Consider the following 13,605-nt stretch of genomic DNA (forward strand, 5'->3'; position numbering starts at 1 on the left):
CAGGGCTGGTGCTTTATCCACTGCACCCCCTAGCTGCCCCCCCTCAATTCTGTCTCTTAGAATCTTTGGTCTTCTACTACATAAAGCTTTCCCTGATTCCTCTATCTACTAGTGCCCTCTCTCTCCTAACCACTATCCTTTAATTTGAATATAACATAAGGTATAGTTACATATATGTATTTATACCTACACATTATCTCCCCGTTAGAGTGTAAGCACCTTGAAGGCAAGCAGTGTTTCACCATTGTCTTTGTATCCTAAGTGCTTAGCACAGTGCCAGCAAAGTAAGCTATTAATAAGTACCCATGGTGGTCAAAGTGGTCAAACTCCAGAAATATACAGCATTAAAACTTACCCACGGGGAGGCTAGTTGGCGCAGTGGATAGAGCACTGACCCTGGAGTCAGGAGTGCCTGAGTTCAAATCTGGCCTCAGACACTTAACACTTACTAGCTGTGTGACCCTGGGCAAGTCACTTAACCCCAATTGCCTCACCAAAAAAAAAACCTTACCCGCCAGATACCTATTACACAAAAGACAACCACAGATACTGAACAAGCATATTCATCAATATGAGTAGTAAATTAGTCAAGGGAGTTATGCAGATTATATTAGATGACAGGACCATAAAATTCTTCAACTCAGGATCAAAATGAAATCTTAGCTCTACCAAGGAGAGGACAGTCTCACCCAGGAAGTCTCCAACAGCCTTTGGGGGGTACGGGTGCTGATCTTTCACCACATGGCTGAGTCCCTGGGGAGATCCCCCATCCACTGTTCGAAAACTGAGTCTTGCCTCTACTCCCCATCTTCTCCCTCTCCAAAGACTCTCTACATACACAGGCTCACAGGTCTCTCCACCAAACAGAAGTCACTTGTCCTTACACATATACTGAGTCACACATCTATCCTGCTGGGAACTGGCCAGCTGGGGCAGGGTTGTTACACAGAACACGCAAGCAGAGGGGGCATAGAGAAGACTCAAAACTAAGCTTTTTTTTCCTACAAGAAAGTAGATAAAGACTCCTTCTAAGGAGTCCATTTAAAAAAATAAATTTAAATTTAATTTTTTTAAAAGTCCATTTTTTTTTAAGATTAACAACAAAAGCCATTAAAAATTAATTCTTCATCAGTTTTAAATCATAGAAGCCTGAATTCTTCTGCAACATACCAAGTGATCTAGCTAGAATTAGGTTTGTGAATCCAGGGCCTCCTTTCCAATATTCTCATTTAACTAAGTTCAAATCTATACTTGGACATTTGCTAACTCAGTGACCCTAGGCAAGTCACTTAAACCTTGGTTTGCCTCAGTTTCCTCGTATTAAATGGAGATAATAGCACCTACCTCCCAAAATTGTTGTCAGGATTAAATGAACTATTTTTGAAGTGATTAGCACAGTGCCTGGCACATACTCGATGCTTAATAAATGGTAACTATTATCCCTACTATAGCTATAATATATATTTCTGTGACATAGGCCTTCTCTATTACTGCATTTGTGTAACTAAAATCACAAGACCCTGGAGAAAAGGAGAGAATCTTCTTTAGCTCTATTGGAATAAGTTGAATAGACACTATCAGTGGTATATTTTCTAGCATGTGGAGTCAAGTTGCCAAAAAAAGCATATTTTGGTCAAATCCAAACCAATCAATCAAGCCTCGGACCAAACCCAAATAAAATATTTTGGAGTGTTAAGTTTTAGGGTTGATGACATGCAACATTGTTCTTAGCCAATGGAATACTCCCCATCCCACCTCCTTGCAGAAAGTTAAAGGTTTTCAATGTGGGATGGGGTGGATTGATCCAGGAAGACCCACCCCCATTTTGATAAGCTTATATCTCTCCCTGTATAGTATTAGGCATGTCCACTAGAATCTGTTAAAGGGGAGATAATCAGGGTCAACTCTGCCAATAGGCACGGCCATGTTCTCTCTAAGGGGAGCTATGCTTATATCGACACATATAAAAAGAGACAAATGTACTCATGCATTTGACAAAAGAAAATGGTTATTTACAAAATCAGTGAAGAGTAACCTTAGAGGCAAGGGCAGTAGGATCAGCTCCCTGCAAAAGATGAGCTTTGAGTTGAGTCTTGAAGGAAGCTGGGGAGTCTTAAAGGTCAAGGGGAGAGGGGAGAGCATTCCAGGCGTGAGGCAAGGCCAATACAAAGGCTTAGAGAGAGGAGATAAGAGGGTCATGTTCAAAGAATTCCAAATAGACCCATGTTTGCTGGATTACAGAATGTGTGGTGGAGGGTGGTGCCAGACAGGGAAGGGAGGAAGGGCCCAGATGATGAAGAGAACCAAATGAGGATTTTCTATTTGATCCTGGAGGTAGACAGCCTTTTTTCCCTAGTTCCTATCTGGAGAAGATCTCACACAGCACCACTCCTCCACAGCCCTCCTCCTCTCCTCCCCACTTCATAATTCGATCAATCAATCATCATCATTCCAGTGGGGGGGGGGGGGAATCAATCCTGGCCAATGATTAGCCTCTCTCTAATTCTATCAAGCTTGACTAAAGAATGTCTCCACACCCCACAAAGGTGTAACAGAGAGCAGATACTTCTGGCTTTTTCCTTTAAAACCTTCATACCTGCTTCTTTTGTTACCTTCTCTACCAACTATAATTTCATCAACTAGAAGGGGGTGATGACTCATTGATCAGAATTATGAAGGGCAACCATTTTGCTAGGCACTGAGGATATAAAATAAATAGTCCCTACCCACAAGGAGCTTACGCTAGGTTACACTATCCTGGGAATTGGGAGGAAGAGAGGTATGATATATGAAAAAATAAAAACAGAATAAAGCGTACAAAGTAATTGAGAGAGAGGAGAGGAGAGGAGAGGAGAGGAGAGGAGAGGAGAGGAGAGGAGAGGAGAGGAGAGGAGAGGAGAGGAGAGGAGAGGAGAGGAGAGGAGAGGAGAGGAGAGGAGAGGAGAGGAGAGGAGAGGAGAGGAGAGGAGAGGAGAGGAGAGGAGAGGAGAGGGAAAGAGAGGGCAGGGGGGAGAGGAAGAAGAGAGGGAGAGGAGAGAGTAGAAGCTAGGAGACCAAATAGGAGAGATGTGTGGAGATAGAATCAATAAGCCTTAGCTTCAGATTGATTGGATATGGGCCATGCTACATGTCTAAGCAGTGCCGGGCATTGTGCTGGGTTCTAGAGATACCAACTAAAAAGGTGTGGACCTCTAAATACTGAGCTCCCAGTCTCCTACTCAGGAATCATTAAGAGGGCACTAGCCCCTGCAGAAGGGCATGGATTCAAAGTCTATTGCAGAAGGACTAATAGGTTTTGTCCTTCAATCTACAGGATTCCCACCTGTCATCCCAGTGTACACTCCCCCATGAAATAGGTTGTGACTCATCATTTCAATTCTATTCATCAAGTATTTATCAAACACCTACTATGTTCCAAACAAAGACAACAATGGGATGCAAAGACAACAATGAAACAGATGCAATATTTACACAAGTAAGTAAAATACAAAATAGTTTCCAATTTTTTTCTACTCTGTCCCATACACAAGGGTATAATTACACAAGGGTATAATTCATAGGTCTATGCTTTACCCTCACTTTCCTTTTCAAATCAATCACCCATTCCAACAATCACCTAACTTTTAATTGCCTACTATGTGTTAGACACTGTGCTGAGCTCTGAAGATGCAAATATAAAGAATGAAACAAGAGCTTAAAAAGCCAAGGTTAGGGGCTAGAAGAACCCTTACAGGGATCTAAACTGATATTCCCTAAATTTGTGGAGAGGTTAGGTTTAGCAATAGTTAGCCTATAACCATTCATTTCCCAGTTGTATAAACGAAGAAAACAATCATCTTCTTTCTCTGTTTACCAACAAAATCCAGCAGGAAGAGATTAACAAAAAGAAAGAAAGAAAATCCATTCAGTTGGGTAAAGGAAGTACAAAGTGCTATGAGATCATTACTATTAGAAGTCACTTTACTTTTTATGTCTGGAACCAGGAGTTGGAACTTATTTTTGAGCCTGAACCAAACTTTAAGGAGACAACCTTTGACTGTCCCAAAGGTTTAATCTGGAAGAAGAATTAGTGAATGCCAACTGCATTATAGGTCAGCTATTGGGACTCCTGGAAAAAACTGGGGAGGGCTAGTAAGGTTTTCATAGGCAGCTTATGACTCATGGGAGAATTCATTGCAAGCATCTCCATTCATAAGCACAACTGGAGTAGTATTCATGCTTCTGCTTCTCAAGATTAACAACTCATCATATACACTCCACATTTTGGAAAGCCAAGTAATTTTCCAACAGAGCATCCCAAGTCTGTGATCCAGTGTAGACACGCCCATATGGGCTATAGTTTGGAGTAGAACCTACATCTCCGGATTTCCAGTTCAGGGCCCTGGGTGATCTACAACTGTCTCCATCATTAATAAGAACATAATTTTTTTTTTTTTAATCAACCAAGTTACAAGGACCTAGAGATTGGCCCTCCCCAACCTTACCTGCCGGGAATGGCTATTACAATGGGAACTTTCCTGGCTGTGGATCAGGCCTCTTTATTTCCCAGACCCCTTGGTTCCCCCCCCCAACTTCCAAGTCTAGTGGAATTGGGCCAGTTGGGGCAATGGAGTGATCTGATTGGCTGAATCCCTCTTGGTGGGTTTCATTTTTCCTAGTGTGGTTTGGAAGCGACATGGAAGGAAACGTGAGGAAATAATTCTGGTCATTGTTGGACGGTGGGAATACCTCGTGGCAATGTGTATAACAGATGTGAAGGAGAAGAGCAGCTTTCTGTATGAGATTGCTTGGGCCTTGGTCAGCCCAGAAACTGGGGAGTGGGGTTCAGATCAGCATTGTACAAAGAGAGAAGGGAGCAAGAAAAAGAGAAAGCTGACCTCACCCTGATCAGATATTAGATTGGACAGTCCTAGTGCAATTGGAAGTTTGCCCCTAGACCCAGTTCCTGTAGAATGTCTATTTGGTTAGCAATAATAATAACTGACATTCATCCAGTGACTTAGAGTTTGCTAAATGCTTTACGTATATTATCTTATTGAGCCTCCTGAGAATGAGTTGCCAAAATTCAACAACGGATAAGCGTCCCAGGTCTTAGGATCATGGTCTTAGAGAAGGAAGGCACGGAGGAACCACCAACTCTTCTCCTTTCCACTCCTCATTTTGCAGAGAAGAGGTAGGTTAAGGAATTTGCCCAGCAGCCTGGAATTCATACGTGTCTGAGTTCAAATCCTTTCCAACCCAAGTTTTCCTGAGTCCAAACCCAGTGTTCTGCCCACCATGCCAAACTTCCACTTCAGGGCTCCCAAGGAGAATAATGGGAAAGTGGTGTTGATTATTCATTCAGTCAAACCACAAGCATTTATTAAGCACTTACTAGGTACACTTGATACCAAGTATACGGTGCTGAGATTAAAATAATAATAATAATAATAAAAACACAGTCCCTGACCTCAAGAAGCTCATATTCTAATGGGGGAGACAACGTGCAAAATTTTCAGTAGTTCAAGAATCTATCCATGCACATTCCCTCATAATAATCTTAACTTTCCCTTGCCTTGATTCAATTAAACTTGCATATATTGATCTCACACACACACACACACACACTGGGCTAGATACTGTGCTAAGAACTGAATTTACAAAGACAAAGATAAAACAGTGTTTACCTTCCAAAAGGGAGAGGGCCTTGTGTAGAGGGAGCAAGATTATACAGATGAAGAAATACAATATATACACAAAGAAATATAAAGTGATTTCAAGAAGGTGAGAGAATTAATAAGGGATCACAAATTGATCTGTGAAATGCGGCGGGGTCTCTTCCATGTCTAACATCTATATGCTAATATTCTGTGTTCTAAGCTCTGGCACTCTTTTTTCTAAGGCCCTTCCCAGTTCTGAACATCCCCTGTTCTAAGGCCTCTCCCAGCTCTGACATCCCCTGTTCTATGGTCCTTCCCAGCTCTGACATCCCCTATTCTAAGGTCCCTCCCAGCTCTGACATTCACTGTTCTAAGGTCCCTCCCAGCACTGACATTCCTTGTTCATGGGCCCCTCCTAGCCCTGGCATTCTCTGTTCTAAGGTCCTTCCAGATCTGACTTCCCCTGTTCTAAGGCCCCTCCCAGCTCTGACATTCACTGTTCTAAGGTCCCTCCCAGCCCTGACATTCCTTGTTCTCAGGCCCCTCCTAACTCTGACATTCTCTTTTCTAAGGTCCCTCCAGATCTGACATCCCCTGTTCTAAAGCCCCTCCCAGGTCTGGCATCCCCTGTTCTAAGATTCCTCCCAGGTGTGCCACTCTGTCTTAAGCTCCATCCCAGATCTGATATTCTATGCTCTCCTGCCCCACCTAGTTCAAAGGTTTTATGGATCTTCAAGGGGCTGCAGGAGATTTCATTGCTAAAAGGCAGTATTTTCATCTTGCAGGTGAACCTCATGGTCTTTGAGGGGACCTCCCATTATACAGAGCCTTCCTTTGGGAGTGGGCAGAGGTGAGGAGGTAAGAGCTGGGGGATGGAGGTGTTGTGACTTACAGATGACTTTTTTCCACTTAGATCTGTCCTTTCAGCTCCTCCAACTGGGCTAGAGATGTGCCCTGCATTAAGGGGCACAGGTAATTGAGGCGGATGGGGGTAAAGGGGTGGGAGCCACACAATAGGGCCCATTCAGGACGGCCTGGGCTCTTTCTGTTGCCATAGCAATCCATCAGGAAGGTCTGAGATCAAAGGCTTCCCTGTGAGGTTTTTTATTCCCCCACTACAGCGGGTGGGGGGAAAGAGGCTTAGCTGGAAGCAGGATGGCCCAAGACATCAGACCATGTGGATGCCGAGAAGGGAGAACCATTGCCCCTTCATGGGATAACATCCTGCTCTATAGTGGCTCATTAGCCAGGGCTAAGAACCTGGGCAGAGGTTCAGAAGAACAGTAGCTCCAATGAATGAGTTTCAGGTTTGCAAAGCTTTCTCTGGTCTGCTCATAAGGGAATAGGCTGAAACTAGGGGTACACTCCAAGGTCTGTTCCTACTTCCCCCAGGAAAGGAGCGGGACGCTTGCCGGGCAAGTAAGCAGTACAGTGGATAGAGTACTGGACTAATCAGAAGGTAGGTTCCTCCTTCAGATACTATTTAGCTGTGTGACCCTGGGCAAGGCACTTAACTCCTTTCAGCCTCAGTGTCCTCATCGGTAAAGTGGGGGCAATAATAACACTTGCCTCATGGGGTGTCACCTGTCTGTTTCAGAACAGCCTGCAAATATCCTGGTCCTTTCCCGGGAAGAGATGGAGAAGAGGACTTTGGATTCTGCCCCTGTTTTCAACCTCTTCCATTCTTAGGAGCCTGGAGTTTCTTTGAGTTTATTCACAACAAACCTGGGAACCTTTGAGAAGAATTCTGTGGAGTAGCCCACGGTCAGAGGCATAGCCATCCAGCAGATGAACCACTACAGGGCCAGAGGACGCCAGGGGGTGCCAGTGAAAGAGCCCCTCTTGTCAGGCATCAGTCAACCAGTATTTATTGAGAGGCTACTTTGTGTCAGGCAATGAGTGGGGGAAACACCAAAAGTCAAACAGACCCTGCCCTCCAGGAGTGTGTCACATTGTACAGGGGCAGCACTAGTAGAGTAGAAGCTCTCTGAGGACAAGGACTTGGTGACTTTTTTTTTTTTTTTAGTGAGGCAATTGGGGTTAAGTGACTTGCCCAGAGTCACACAGCTAGTGAGTGTTAAGTGTCTGAGGCCAGATTTGAACTCAGGTACTCCTGACTCCAGGGCCGGTGCTCTATCCACTGCGCCACCTAGCTGCCCCAACTTGGCGACTTTTTACCTTTGCATCCCAATGCCAAACATATATCATAGAATCGTAGATTTGGGGCTGCAAGGGACCATAGAGGTCATCCAGCCTAACTCCTTCACTTTACAGAAACTGAGGTCCCTGGAGGGCTCATGGATTTACAACTGGAAGATCTTTCAGCCTCTCTCTCTCTCTCTCTCTCTGTGTTTGTGTGTGTGTTTGTGTATGTGTGTGTCTTCCTATTTCTGTCTCTGTCTTTCTGCCTCTGTTTCTCTCTTGGTATCTCCATCTCTTTCTCTGTCTCACTCTGCCACTGTCTCTATATCTCTGTCTCTGTGTGTCTCTGTCTCCATGCCTCTGTCTCTCTTTATCTCTTTCTCTGTCTCCTCTATTTCTTTCTGCCTCTATCTCCTTGTCTCTTTCTGTCTCTCATCTCTCTATCTCTGTGTCTCTCTATCTGTCTGTCTGTCTCTCTATCACACACACACAAACACACACACACACACACACAGAGTTGAATTCATATTCTTCCCAAGACTATATCAGGAAATTTCACAGTCCTTTCAATGTCTCCTCACTGCCTACAGTATAAAGCAGCCCAGCCTTAAACTGACATTCAAGATCCTTTGAGATCAGAACCAAAAAGGTCTGGCAGAGTTGCATGTCCCACTGCTTCTTTAAGGTGTCGGACCCCTTGCCCTTCCACCACTTAAGGGTGTTCTGCTCCAAGGGAGAATCCCCATCTACTAGTTCCCTGCACTGTAGATTGTTGGGCTCAGCGGTTAATCCACATTGATCTTTAAGACAACAAAACCTCAATCAACAGCCTTGTTAAGGACTGACCAGCTGACCTATTACTTGGTGTTTGGCTAAGAGGAAGGTCAGCTCTTCAAGTCAAAGAGAGCATAGGAATGCTCAGATGTTAGGATTTGTCCTTTCCAAATGCAGAGTGAACAACTTCTAGGTTTCCAATATTTCTTGAGGATTTGCCTCCCCCCAACACCATCATAAACTCCTTTAAGTGAGGGGAGGAGGAGGGAGGGAACAATAGAAAATGTTATGATTCCAGGGTCACCAGATCTGGTTTTGAATCACGGCTCTGATTTTTCTTATATGAGTTACCTTGGTCAAGTCACTTCCTCGGGCTCAGTATCCTCACTGGTAAAGGAGAAGGAGAGAAGAAGGAAGAGGAGGAGGAGGAGGAGGAGGAAAAGAGGCAATATGGGACTGTGGAACAAACACTGTTCAAATCCCCCTGTGAAGTTATGAACTGTCACTTACCCACCTACCCACCTAGGCCTGGCTTTCTTCAACCTGGATAACCTGGCACTAGGCTAACTGACCTTGGGAAGTCCTTAGAGCTACAGATCTTAGCACGCTATGGACCTCAGCAAGAAACTTTAAACTTCCAGTGCCTCAGTTTCTCCACCTATAAGAAAAAAGATTTGGGCTCCTTGCCCCTGAGGTTTCTTCCATCTCTAGATCTATGCCTTGGAACTTTTTGTTTGGGACTCATCCCCAGCACCTAGAACAGTGCTTGATCCATACGCAGTGCTTAATAAATGATCATTAATTCAATTTTTTTCAATTGTCAAGCATTTTTCTTCTTCCTACCTCCTCCTAGAAAAGAAAAAGGGAAGGAAGACAGAGAGGAGAGGATAGGGAAGGAAGGAAAGGGGAAGAAGGAGAAAATGAGGACATAGGAGAGGGAAAAAGAGTCATGAAGAAAGCAAAGGAGAGAGATGAGAAGAGAGCAGAAGAAAAAACAAACCTTGTAACATAGGTTATCAAGGAGCAAGACATCATTGCACATTGTTTATCTAGCAAAACAAAGCCCCTTAATGGTTCTGTCCCAAATTCTTGCTAAATCAAATTGAAATTGGCTTTTGAGAGTTCACAGCTTCTCCAGGCTTGCAGAGAAGTGGCTCCTAAAGACTGGGACAAGAGTAAGGCCATAATTCAGCATCTCTCGTGTCTGTCTCCTCGAAGATCTCACTCCTGCTGGCCAGGACAGTCATGGGGCCATCACACCAGGACAAGGGAGCTAGAAATCCGGTAACCTGATGCACTGTGTAAGGAGGGGTGGGTGAAGACAATGGGTGCCATTGTGAGGGGACCCTTGGGAGCTCTGCTGCATCAGCCTAATCGGATCAGAAGGCAGCATTCTTTCAATTCCCGGCAGGTTGTTCTGAATTCCTCAGGCTTATTAGTCAGGTAAGGCCAACCCCTTTGATATGAGAACAATCACTTGTGTGCTTTAGTGAGCCAAGACCCGACAGAAAATCAGAAGGGCTGATTTCCACATATGGAAAACATTTTCTATTGATATAAAAATGTATGTGCCTAAGAGTGTAATACATGCGTGCATTTATGAAGCGGCTGGATCCATCACAGAGAATCCGGGGAGAGAGGGTGGCCCCGGGATGCTCTCGGGTGTGATCCAGCCTGCTCCAGCTGAACTCCCAGCCTGGGCCAGATATTGTTCACAACACACACCCTCTCCCCTGCCAATCTGGCTTTCCAAAACGAGATGTTTTATGAAACTGAACGACGTGTGATTAGTAACGACCGACCTTGGCTCCCGAGACGTTGTGAGAAAACGTGCTTTCCCCCCCTTCACTGAAGAGGTAGAGGGGCCAGGACTGTGAAATGTTACAGATGTTCTCAGTTGGTTTTGCTGAGCTGGGTTTTTTTTTAATCATTTTTTAAAAACAACAACAACAACAACAAAGCTTGGTAGATTGAGGGGAAGGATCTATTGAGCAAAAAAAGTCATGAAAAAACAAAATGTATTACCTCCCTTCTTTGAAGAAGTGGGGGGCTAGAAATGTGGAACACTGCACATATCGATGAATTGACAAGTATTTGAGCTATGGAACCACACCCCTCTGGTGCTTAATAGTATAATAAATGTTTATGGACTGTGACTGACTACTAGACTCCTAAGTGCCAGAGTTACAAAAAGAGTGGAAGACAGTCCCTGTCTTCAAGGAGCTTACAATCTAATGGGGGAGACAACAATCAAATAAATATATACAGACATGTCATAGACCAGAGAAATAGGAAATAATAGGGGGCAGCTAGGTGGCACAGTGGATAAAGCACCAGGCCTGTATTCAGGAGGACCTGAGTTCAAATCTGACCTCAGATAATGGATACCTACTAACTGTGTGACCCTGGGCAAGTCACTTAACCCTCATTGCCTGGCAAAAAAAAAAAAGAAAAGAAAAAGAGAAATAGGAAATAATAAAGAGATGGAAGGCATTAGAAAGCACCGTGGAGTCAGTGAACATTTATTAAGCATCATCTCTGTGCCATGCTAAATCCTGCAGATATAAAGTCAAAAGTGAAGTAATCCATACCCTCAAGGAATTTATATCTATGGTATGATAATGGGTACACATTTAAGTATATATAGTAATGGTGGAAGTCAAGACATCACCATCATGATGTCATCAGTCTCCAAGAGAAGGAAGGATGAACAACAATTCAGTAATAGGACGGTGGAATACAGTATTTGATGTGGGTAGGAAATTCCCCAGTGTTCATCTCCTAAGCCCTTGAAGACCTAAGCTTTTTCCACTGGAGGAATAGGGGAAGGAGAATCCTTAGCAATGGGACAGGCCAAGTCCAAATGAGGTCAAGAAGAGTCAGTCATTAAAAAAAAAAAAGAAGAGTCAGTCATAACTGAAACAACTGAATAATAGCAACAATAGCAACAAAAGTTCTTCAGGGACTCAGTAGAAGAATACTGGACAACTTCCTACCTACTGGTGATCATAGACTTCCTGTATCCTCCTAGTGGGAAGGAAGGTAATAAGCATTTACATAATGCCTACTATAAATGTTATCTTTTTTGATATTCACCACAAACCTAGGAGGTAGGTGCTATTAGCATCCCCATTTTATACATAAGGAAACTCAGTCAGACAGAAGTAAATTGACTTGCCCAGGGTCACACAGTTAAGTGTCTGAGGCTAGATTTGAACTTAGGTCTTCTTGACTCCAGACCCAATCCTCTATCCCCTGCACCACATAATTGCCTCAAGATATATACAAGTTAGTTTGAGGAGGGAGGGCACTAGCACCTTGGAGAAGATCAAAGAAAGCTGAGTAGGCTACACAGATTTATTATTTAGTTTTGCTGATTTGCTCTTTTTTCTCTTTCTTTTTTGATTCTTTGTTCTAAGGGATGTCTCTCTGAGTATGTATGAGACAGGGGAAGGATATAGTCTCATCTGTAAAATAAGGGGATCAGACTAGAGGACCCCTAAAAGTCCCTTGTGTCTCCAATCTCTACTGCTAAGATGGTGGTAGACTCCCTGGCAAAAGCCCATCCACAAGAGTGCTTCACTGTTGACAATTTCTTTACTCAAAATAAGGTAAGGAGTGTTAGTAGATGTTCTTAGGCCCATTTCACAGATGGGGAAACTGAAGCTCTGGGAAGTGAAACCTACTTTGCCCAAAGTCACACAGCTAGTAGTTCTTACCACTGGAAGTAGAAAATGGGTCTTCTATGGATTTTAGTGGCTTGTGTTATGAGAGAGCAGGGTGGTGAGAATCCTCCTGTTTTCTGCTCTAGTCAAACCACATAAGGGATCCCATACTGTGATCACTTCTGGGTACCATATTTAGAGAAAGACACTGATAAGTCGGAGAGCATTTGAAGAAGACAGCCAAGATGGTGAAGTGCAGTAAGTTCTAGTTGTGGGGATTGGTTAAGGAATTGGGATTATTCCACATAGAGAAGAAAAGATTTAGGATAGTTCAACCCAAGCACTAAAAGAACTATTACCTGGAGGAGGTTAAGAGATTAATTAGCGGGAGGGCTGCTAGGTGGGCACAGTGGATTAAAGCAGCTGGCCCTGGATTCAGGAGGACCTGAGTTCAATTCAGCCTCAGACACTTGATACCTTACTAGCTGTATGACCCTGGGCAAGTCACTTAACCCCCAGTGCCCCCACACACACTAAAAAAAGATTATTAGCCCTATTTCTACTTGGCCCCAAGGGCACAACTTGAACAATGAGAGAAAGATGGAAAAAAGCAAACATAGACTTGAGGTCAGGGTAAAGCTTCCTAATAATCAGAATGATCCTATAGTGGGGTGGAATGTCTTGAGAGGTAGTTGATTTCCTTCTCCTGGGAGACCTTTGAGTGAAGGACTATCCAGCCCAGTCATCTTCTTCTATCCATCATTCCTTGACATTCTCTATATCATAGCATTTCCAGAGAGCCCCTTTGGGTATTTAACCTACTCAACTCTGGCATTCTCTCTCTGAAGTCTGAGATATCCTGACAGGCCAGCACTCACGTAACTACAGAGAAGGAAGCCTACTGTACCCAGAAAGCCCCAGCCATGCTTCACACTCCCCCCCCCCGGCCTTCCAAACATGTTGCACCTTCTAGAGACCAAGTCTTAGGAGACTTCATCCATTCAGTGCAACCCCCTCACCCCCTGCTTTCCACCTCTAACCTCTGGAAGCATCATCCGAAGTATCATCAAACAATACTGCCATTCTTACTGGGCAAGGACATCTCAGGTCCATAGCTCTATGGCCCTACTCATCATCCCTGTTAATTTCCCAGACTAGAACACTCCATCCCCAGCCAGCACTCTCCCATATGTATCATCTCCTCTTATTCAAAGGTAAATTCCTTCACGGCAGGGAGGGTCTCCTTTTTTAATTTTTTAACCCCAGCACTTAGAGCTATGTTTGACATTTAGTAAGCTTAATAATTGATTTTTCCCCATTGGATATTCCTTCTCAGGTGTGGACAGGTCATATTTGTACAAGAATTTTATAGCAGCTTTTTCTGT

This window comes from Dromiciops gliroides, chromosome 1, assembly GCF_019393635.1.
Source record: "Dromiciops gliroides isolate mDroGli1 chromosome 1, mDroGli1.pri, whole genome shotgun sequence".
In the NCBI taxonomy this organism is placed as follows: Eukaryota; Metazoa; Chordata; class Mammalia; order Microbiotheria; family Microbiotheriidae; genus Dromiciops; species Dromiciops gliroides.